Here is a 10,154-nt window from a genome sequence, read left to right as displayed (position 1 = left end):
AACGAAAGTCACCCAATATCGGCGATTCTCACAGCCAAACCAGAAGCACAATAGAAAATTCAAAAATTAATATTTGATATACTACTTTGATATTAATATATCATCAGTAAATTTTATGACACCTACAGTAAATATTGTATTGTCTTATAGTGCCCTCCATAAGTATTGAAACAGTAAAGACAAAATTACTCTGTTAGCTGTGGTGTCAAGACATCTATAAATATGATTAAAAGATTAATATGAGGCAGAATGTCACATTTTATTATTGACTGTTTCAACAAAATGTTTTACCAACTAAGAAGAACAGCACTTTTAGAGTTTCATCCCTCTGCCTAATGTGAGCATAAGTATTGGGACGGTTTAACTTAAAGCAAATTTAAGATAATATTTAATTTTAAATTCCTTGCAAGTAATCACAGGAGCGAGTCTGTGACCCATAGACATCACCAGACTCTTGGTTTCACACTTTGAAATGCTTTTCCAGGCCTTTAATGCAGCCATTTTCAACGGTTGCTTGTTTTTTGGAGTTTCTGCCTTTAGTCTCCTCTTCAGCTGGTGAAATGCTTGTTCAATAGGATTTAAATCTGTAGACCTGGCCAATCTAAGACCACACTTTTGCTTTCACACTTTGATCAAGATTAATCTTTGTCTCATCTGTCCATAAAACTCTGTTCTAAAACTCTACTGGCTCATCTCTGTGTGTTTTTGCAAATTCAAATTGGCTTTCCTATTTTTGGTACTGATCGAAATTAAAGGGAATGTCGAAATTAAAGGGAATGAAGAAGATAAATTAGCTAAACAAGCAGTAGATGATGAAATGGTAGAAATTGAGCTACTACATAGTATAAGAGAAATAAAATCAGTAATAAAAGAGAAAGTGATTAAAAAGTAGCAACAGTATTGGGATAATGAGAATAAAGGGAGACATTTATATGCAATACAAAAGAAAGTGGGTAAAGGTAAAAAAAAAGTGGGAGAAATAGGAGGGAGGAAAATATAATTACAAGACTAAGAATGGGACATACAGGTTTGAATAAAACATTACATTTAATATCTAAACATCCAACGGGATTGTGCGAGAAATGTGGACAGTGAAACTGTAGAACATGTGATTATTAATTGTAAGGGTTATGATGTAGAAAGAGAAGTGCTAAGAGAAGAAGTATGAAAGAATGAAGGAAAAGAGTTAACATTAAAAAAATATATTAGACTCAGCTATAGGAAATAGTACGGTAAATGTGGTGGTTCAATTTCTGAATAACACAGGGTTAATGAAGAGAATGTAGGATAAGTATATATAGAGAGGTAGATGCTCTAGCAAATGCTAGTGTGGGTAAAAGGGAAAGAATATCTGAAGTTTAAATAAGGATACAGTGGGATATTGGGAGTTAAAAGGAATTTGGGTGGAAACTGGGGGAGCTGAATAAGCAGCAACAGTGTTTTTTTTTTTTTTTTTGGATCGTTTCTGATCCAAGCTACCTGATGATGGCAGTAACGCACTGTTAAAGGATTAGTTCACTTCTGAATGAAAATTTCCTGATAATTTACTCACCCCCATGCCATCCAAGATATTCATGTCTTTCTTTCTTCAGTCGAAAAAGGTTTTTGGGGAAAGAAGGTTTTTGAGGAAAACATTCCAGGATTCTTCTCTATATAATGGACTTCAGTGGAGTTCACCAGGTTGAAGGTCCAAATTGCAGTTTCAGTGCAGCTTCAATAGGTTCTACGCAATCCCAGGCGAGGAATAAAGGGTCTTGTCTAGCAAAGCGACTAGTAATTAAAAAAAAAAAAAAAACTAAAAATGTATATACTTTTTAATCACAAATGCTTGTCCTGCACTGCGATGCGCCACGCATTACGTTGAAAGGTCACGCGTGACGTAGGAAGTACCGCAGTGGGGCAAAAAACATAGTCTAATTTTCTCCTCCTACTTTAAAATCATCTGATATCATTGTTTTACCTTTTTTTGTAAAGGGTGTTTGGCTTAATCTTTGCATGTTCGCTTTGTAGACACTGGATCGGTACCTACGTTATGTATGACCTTTGTAACGTGATTTCGTCATGCGTGTGGATTGCAGAGCTAGTGCAAGACAAGCATTTGTGGTTAAAAAATATATAAATTTTTATTTATTTTTTTAGAAAATGACGGATCGTTTCGCTAGATAAGACCCTTATTCCTCTTCTGGGCCCTTTGAAGCTGCATTGAAACTGCAATTTGGACCTTCCACCCAGTGAACCCCACTGAAGTCCACTATATGGAGAAGAATCCTGGAATGTTTTACTCAAAAACCTTAATTTCTTTTCGACTGAAGAAAGAAACACATGAACATCTTGGATGACATGGGGGTGAGTAAATTATCAGGAAATTTTCATTCAGAAGTGAACTAATCCTTTAAGTGCGGTTTCCAATAAAAGAAAGAAGAAGAAGAGTGGAGTTTTGCCGCTGTAGTGGACACTCACTGTTATTTACACTGCACACGTCTGCGGCGCATTACGGCTCCGGCGAGGTTTTGTTCCGTCCTCTACGTGGTGTCAACTCACACCAAGAGCATTTCAGAAGCGAAGCGACTAGATTCGCTAGACCACGAGATTTGCCTGTCCAACATTGTTTTCCTTGATTTTTCATGTTATAAATGGATAAATGGTTATATTTTGTCCAGTTTAATTGTGTTTAAACTGGGATAAAAGATTGTCGTCAATTTCTGACCTGATGTGAAATATGAGTGGGAGTACACAGGGTGATTGTTTTGACTTTATTTTGTATTTGAGCTGCGCAGCTTGGATGCAGCATCCGTCAAAAACAGACTTGGCACCTATCTGTGCATTCACACCGCCACCGGCGAGAGCATCAAAATTTGCTCTGACTGCCCTGCCAACAATGCTGTACTGTGCGTTCAGATTGCCGCCGGCGGGAGCGTCAAAGTAACCGGCAACCAATCAGAATGTAGAAGTCCTCCACTTGAGAGGATTCCAGAGAATGCAGAGAACAAATTGCTTAGCTGGAGAAAATAATGATAAATGTCATTAGGATTAAATATATAGTGCATACAGCTACATATTTATATATATATATATATATATATATATATATATATATTTATTTATTTATTTATATTATATATATATATATATATATATATATGTGACTGTGTGTGTGTTGGATGGAATAATTCAGACTGAGATCAGGTGGGTGGTCACTCAAAGTTGCTTAACTGGGCCTGGGACAAGACACAACTGGGACAAACAGCACCAAAAGGCTGATTAGCATACAGTGCATCAATGTTGCATGAGAAGTTTTAACAGCAGGATGAGCTATGCGACTGCTGATTACACATTTTTACAAAGTTTGTTAAAATGTGAAAAAAAAGCTTGATTGCTCCTGTCTGCCTCGCTGCTCAGAGTGGTTTGCGTTTGTAACTCCGTATAGCTTTGTTTTGAATCTCTTACTTTCATTCATTGTTGCTTATATTATCATTACCTTATATCTAATATTGCCTACCACATTAATCTGACGTCGCTAGCTTTTAATCTTTTAGTCTCAATCGCTATTACAACGTGTTTGCATCTTGCTAGCTTGTTAACTTGTCATCAGTCTCTCGCGCGCTCATTTTCTTTTCTACGCGTTCATCAAACAGCTGCGGTAAGTCGGATCAGTCTACAAACACGGTGAGTCATGTCATCCTCTCCCAGTATTATACTGTGTTCTTTTTGTCACATGTTCAGTATAGCTTTCTGTCAGCGACAAGGGATTTACATGTCATAAATGTAGGGAAATAGTCAGGCTGACAGAGAGAATCTCAGAATTAGAGACACGCATCCAAACTCTAATTGAGGATAGTAAGAATGCAAGGGCTTCAGATGTTTTGGATGCGACTAGCTTAGTGAACTCTGTACATTGTTTGGTTCCGGCTGTAGAGTAACTTGGGTAACGGTGAGGCAGCCTAGCCACTCTTCCATTCTAATAAGAACATCAAACAGGTTCTCCCCACTCAGTGACGCACCCACTGAGAATCCTGTTGAAAGTGCCCTAGTTATTGGCGATTCTATTACACGGAACGTGAAAATAGAGATACCAGCCACCATAGTCACATGTTTGCCGGGAGCCAGAGCACCTGACGTCAAAGCAAATGTAAAAGTGCTGGCTAATGCTAATCGTAAATACTCTAAAATTATTATTCACGTCAGCACTAATGATGTTCGACTTCGCCAGTCGGAGATCACTAAAATTAACATTATAGAGGTGTGTGAACTCGCAAGTACAATGTCAGGAAAAATAATTCGCTCTGGCCCTCTTCCTGTTCATCGGAGTGATGAGATAGTTAGCAGATTATCATCACTCAATGGCTGGCTGTCTAAGTGGTGTCCACAAAATAATATAGGTTTCATAGACAATTGGAAAAGTTTTTGGGGAGACCTGACCTGTTGAAAAGAGATGGTATTCATCCCTCCCGGGATGGTGCTGCTCTTCTCTCTAGTAATATGGCACATAGTCTTAGAGCGGAAACATGACAAACTACGGCCCAGGTCAGAAAGCAGACATACCGGCTAAACCAACCGTCTGCTAGCTGCCTCACGTTACAGAAGTCAGATAATTCCCAACACATAGAAACTCTTACACCTAGATATTATCACATAGAGACTGTGTCTGTACCCCGAATTAGTAAAACAAAAAACTTCCAAACCCATTTAATGGTAAAAATTTAATTGATGTTCAACAAATAAAAAATAGAGATAATACTGATAACAAATGATAAAGCTTGGGTTGCTAAATATTAGATCCCTTTCTTCAAAAACACAGACAATAATCTAGATGTGCTGTGTTTGACAGAAACTTGGCTAAAGTCAGACGATTACATTACTTTAAATGAGTCTAGCCCTCAAGGTTACGATTATAGACACAATCCTCGTCAAAAAGGCAAAGGGGAGGTGTTGCTGTAATTTATAGTAATATTTACAGTATTAGTCAAAAGTCTTTCAAATATAATTCCTTCGAAGTGATGGTACTTTATGTAACATTATGTAAGTTGACATTTGTGCTGGCTACTGTATACAGGGCACCAGGACACCATACAGACTTTATCAAAGAATTTGCTGATTTTCTATCGGAGTTAGTACTAGCTGCAGATAAAGTCCTTGTTGTTGGTGATTTTAATATCCATGTAGATAATGAAAAAGACGCATTAGGATTGGCATTTACAGACATTCTAAACTCTATTGGAGTTAGACAACACGTGTCAGGACCCACTCATTATCGTAATCATACTTTAGATCTAATATTGTCACATGGAATCGATATTGGTGCCGTTGAAATTCTGCAGCAGAGTGACAACATCTCAGATCATTATATAGTCTTGTGTATACTACATTTAGTCAAGGCTGCTAAACTGCCTCCCTGCCATAAATATGGTAGAACCATTATTTCTACCACTAAAGATCGCTTTATAAATAATCTTTCATTGCCTTAGCATACCGGACAGCTTAGAAGACCTTGATGTTGCAACAGAAACTATTGCCTCTGTCTTTTCCAGCACATTAGACTCAGTTGCTCCTTTGCGCTTAAAAAAGATTAAGGGAATTAATCCAACGCCGTGGTACAATGACCACATTCAGGCCCTAAAGGTAGCAGCCAGAAAAATGGAGCGCAGCTGGAAGAAAACAAAACTAGAAGTTTTTCGCATTTCGTGGAGAGAGAGAATGATTGAGTACAGAAAGGCCTTAAAAACTGCTAGATCTGCCTATTTTTCAAAACTTTTAGAAGAAAATAAGCACAACCCTAGGTATTTGATACAGTGGCTAAATTAACAAGAAATAAAGCTTCAACTTCTGATGTTTCCAAAGAGCACAGCAGTAATGACTTTATGAACTTCTTTACTTTCAAGATTGACAATATTAGAGAGAAAATTGCAACCGTGCAACCGTCTACTACAGAATCGCGTCAGACAGTGCATTGTAGTGTTCCTGAGGAAAAAAAAAATCATTTACTGCTTTAGGAGAGGAAGAATTGTCTAAACTTGTTAAATCATCAAAATCAACAACATGTATGTTAGACCCTATACCGACTAAGCTAATTGAAAGAGATGCTTCCAGAGGTCATAGATCCTCTTCTTAATATCGTTAATTTGTCTTTATCACTAGGATACATACCAAAAACTTTTAAGCTGGCTATTATTAAACCTCTTATTAAAAAAAAACACAACTTGATCCTAGAGAATGTCAATTACAGGCCGATCTCAAATCTCACTTTTCTGTCAAACATTACTAGAAAGGGCAGTATCATCACAACTATGTTCCTTTTTAGAAAGAAATAGTATCTGTGAGGATTTCCAGTCAGGATTTAGTACCATAGTACTGAGACTGCTCTCATTAGAGTTACTAATGATTTGCTCTTTTCATCAGATCGTGGTTGTATCTCTCTATTAGTGTTATTGGATCTTAGTGCTGCATTTGACACTATTGGTCACAATATTCTTTTAAATAGACTCAAAAATTATGTTAGCATTAGTGGAATTGCATTGTCATGGTTCAAATCATACTTATCTGACCGTTATCAGTTTGTAGTAGTAAACGAAGAGATGTCATATCGACCACAAGCTCAATATGGAGTACCGCAAGGCTCAGTACTAGGACTGTTGCTTTTCACTCTATACATGCTACCCTTGGGAGATATCATAAGGAAGCATGGCGTTAGTTTTCACTGTTACGCTGATGATACTTAGCTCTATATTTCTTCGCGCCCTGAAGAAACTTACCAATTCACAAAATTAATGGAATGCATAGCTGATATAAAAAATTGGATGACCAGTAATTTCTTACTACTAAATTCAGAAAAAACAGATTCTAATTTTTGGACCAAAAACGTCTTCACGTAATAACCTAGAACACTGTCTAACACTTGATGGTTGCTCTGTTAAGTCTTCGTCGTCAGTTAGGAACCTGGGTGTGCTCTTTGATACCAATCTTTCATTTGAAGGCCATGTTTCTAGCATCTGTAAAACTGCATTCTTCCATCTTAAAAATATATCTAAACTACGACATATGCTCTCAATGAAAAATGCAGAACAGTTAGTTCATGCGTTCATGACCTCAAGGCTAGATTACTGTAACGCTCTACTGGGTGATTGTTCCGCTCACCTAATAAATAAACTACAGCTTGTACAAAATGCAGCAGCTAGAGTTCTTACTAGAACTAGGAAGTATGACCACATTAGCCCAGTTCTGTCAACACTGCATTGACTTCCTATTAAACATCGTATAGATTTTAAAATCTTGCTAATTCCTTACAAAGCACTAAATGGTTTAGCTCCCCAGTACCTGAGCGAGCTCTTAATGCATTATAGTCCTTCACGTCTATTCCGATCTCAGAATTCAGGCCAGCTGATAATACCTAGAATATCAAAATCAACCACAGGCGGTAGATCCTTCTCCTATTTGGCACCTAAACTCTGGAACAATCTTCCTAGCATTGTTCGGGAAGCAGACACACTCTGTCAGTTTAAATCTAGACTAAAAATGCATCTCTTTAACCTGGCATACACATAACACATTATCAATTTATATTTTCAAATCCGTTAAAGGATTATTAGGCTGCATAAATTAGGTCAGCCAGAACCGGGAACACTTCCTATAACACCAGATGTACTCGTTACATCAGAAGAAGAATGGCATCTACGCTAATATTAGTCTTTCTGTTTAGCCTGAGGTTTATCCGAAGTCAACCGGATCTGGGCCGTATCCAGGTGAGATCGAGGACCTGCACCTTGACACGACCACAACGCAGCCCTGAAGTATCAGCAGAGATTGAGTCAACTAGATCATCCATTGTGAAGGCCTCATCGACATGACAGCCAGTGGCACAGCTCCTCAACCAACCGTCCATACCGGCGTGATGAATATGATCCTCAACTGGATGGAACTGGAATAAATACTTTGAATGCTGCGATCCTATCAGGTTTATGATAGCAACCTGAATCGTAACAAAGCACTGTCTGCCAGAGGAGAACTGCCCCCCCGACTAAGCCTGGTTTCTCCCAAGGTTTTTTTCTCCATTTTAACACCTATTTGCCACCTGTTTGCCACCTGATGTCACCTGTTGGAGTTTGGGTTCCTTGCCACTGTCACCTTTGGCTTGCTTAGTTGGGGACACTTGACATTTGACTTGACATTTGATATTCAACAGTGCTTTGATCTGCCTGCATTGACACCATTCTTTAAGAGCTGCTGTGCAGCCAAAATTCTATACCAGTTATCACTGTAAAGCTGCTTTGACACAATCTGCATTGTAAAAAGCGCTATATAAATAAAGGTGACTTGACTTGACTTGACAAAGTGATCGTGAACATATAGTGGACAAAACTCTAAATAAAACATACATTAAAGAAAATAAATAAAACACTAATACAGACAATTCACATTAATTCAGTGAAACTATGAACTTAAGCATTATTTTACATATTTTGTATAAATGAAATAAAGAAAGAGAAGAAAGCAGCCCTAAAATGGCGCAGTTACACAGGACAGCACGTGCGAGAGCATACAGCTCGTGTGCTAATAGCTAACACTCAACTAGGGCTGATATTATTTTAACACAGAACATGAAAAAACCGAATAAAACACATACCTGGGACAAACAGCACCAAAAGGCTGATTAGCATACAGTGCATCAATGCTGCATGACAGGTCTTAACTAAATGAAATAAACAGAAGTTCGGAGTTCACAAGCAGGCCAATAAGCACACTCTTCATCTTATCGTCATAAATAACAAATTTTTGACTCGACTAACACAACTAGGAGCTGGCAGACAAAATAAGTAAACTTCTGTGTAGTTTACAGTTCAAACTTGGCCTTGAAAACAATCCAAACTTAGTTATTAAGACGGAGCAATCATTGATGCGACTTACCAGTAGGACGAGATATGCGACTCTGCTGATGATGACATAGCACCGCCCCGCGATATCATCTGCACAAACGCAACAACCAATGGCGAGTTTTCCCCAATTTATGCACTCAATACTTTAGCACTCAATACTTAGTTGGGGCTCCTTTCGCCTGAATTACTGCAGCAATGCGGCGTGGCATGGAGTCGATCAGTCTGTGGCACTGCTCAGGTGTTATAAGAGCCCAAGTTGCTTTGATAGTGGCCTTCAGCTCTTCTGCATGGTTGGGTCAGGGATATTGCATCTTCCTCTTCACAATACCCCATAGATTTTCTATGGGGTTAAGGTCAGGCGAGTTTGCTGGCCAATTAAGAACAGGGATACCATGGTCCTTAAACCAGGTACTGGTAGCTTTGGCACTGTGTGCAGGTGCCAAGTCCTGTTGGAAAATGAAATCTGCATCTCCATAAAGTTGGTCAGCAGCAGGAAGCATGAAGTGCTCTAAAACTTCCTGGTATACGGCTGACCCTAGCATGACCTTGGACCTCAGAAAACACAGTGGACCAACACCAGCAGATGACATGGCACCCCAAACCATCACTGACTGTGGGAACTTTACACTGGACCTCAAGCAACATGGATTGTGTGCCTCTCCTCTCTTCCTCCAGACTCTGGGACCCTGATTTCCAAAGGAAATGCAAAATTTACTTTCATCAGAGAACATAACTTTGGACCACTCAGCAGCAGTCCAGTCCTTTTTGTCTTTAGCCCAGGCGAGACGCTTCTGAAGCTGTCTGTTGTTCAAGAGTGGCTTGACACAAGGAATGCGACAGCTGAAACCCATGTCTTGCATACGTCTGTGCGTAGTGGTTCTTGAACCACTGACTCCAGCTGCAGTCCACTCTTTGTGAATCTCCCCCACATTTTTGAATGGGTTTTGTTTCACAATCCTCTCCAGGGTGCAGTTATCCCTATTGCTTGTACACTTTTTTCTACCACATCTTTTCCTTCCCTTTGCCTCTCTAATAATGTGCTTGGACACAGAGCTCTGTGAACAGCCAGCCTCTTTTGCAATGACCTTTTGTGTCTTGCCCTCCTTGTGCAAGGTGTTAATGGTCGTCTTTTGGACAACTGTCAAGTCAGCAGTCTTCCCCATGATTGTGTAGCCTACTGAACTAGGCTGAGAGACCATTTAAAGGCCTTTGTAGGTGTTTTGAGTTAATTAGCTGATTAGAGTGTGGCACCAGGTGTCTTCAATATTGAACCTTTTCACAATATTC

Source organism: Ctenopharyngodon idella, chromosome 18 (assembly GCF_019924925.1).
Source record: "Ctenopharyngodon idella isolate HZGC_01 chromosome 18, HZGC01, whole genome shotgun sequence".
Taxonomy (NCBI): domain Eukaryota; kingdom Metazoa; phylum Chordata; class Actinopteri; order Cypriniformes; family Xenocyprididae; genus Ctenopharyngodon; species Ctenopharyngodon idella.
This window is presented reverse-complemented; position numbering follows the sequence as displayed.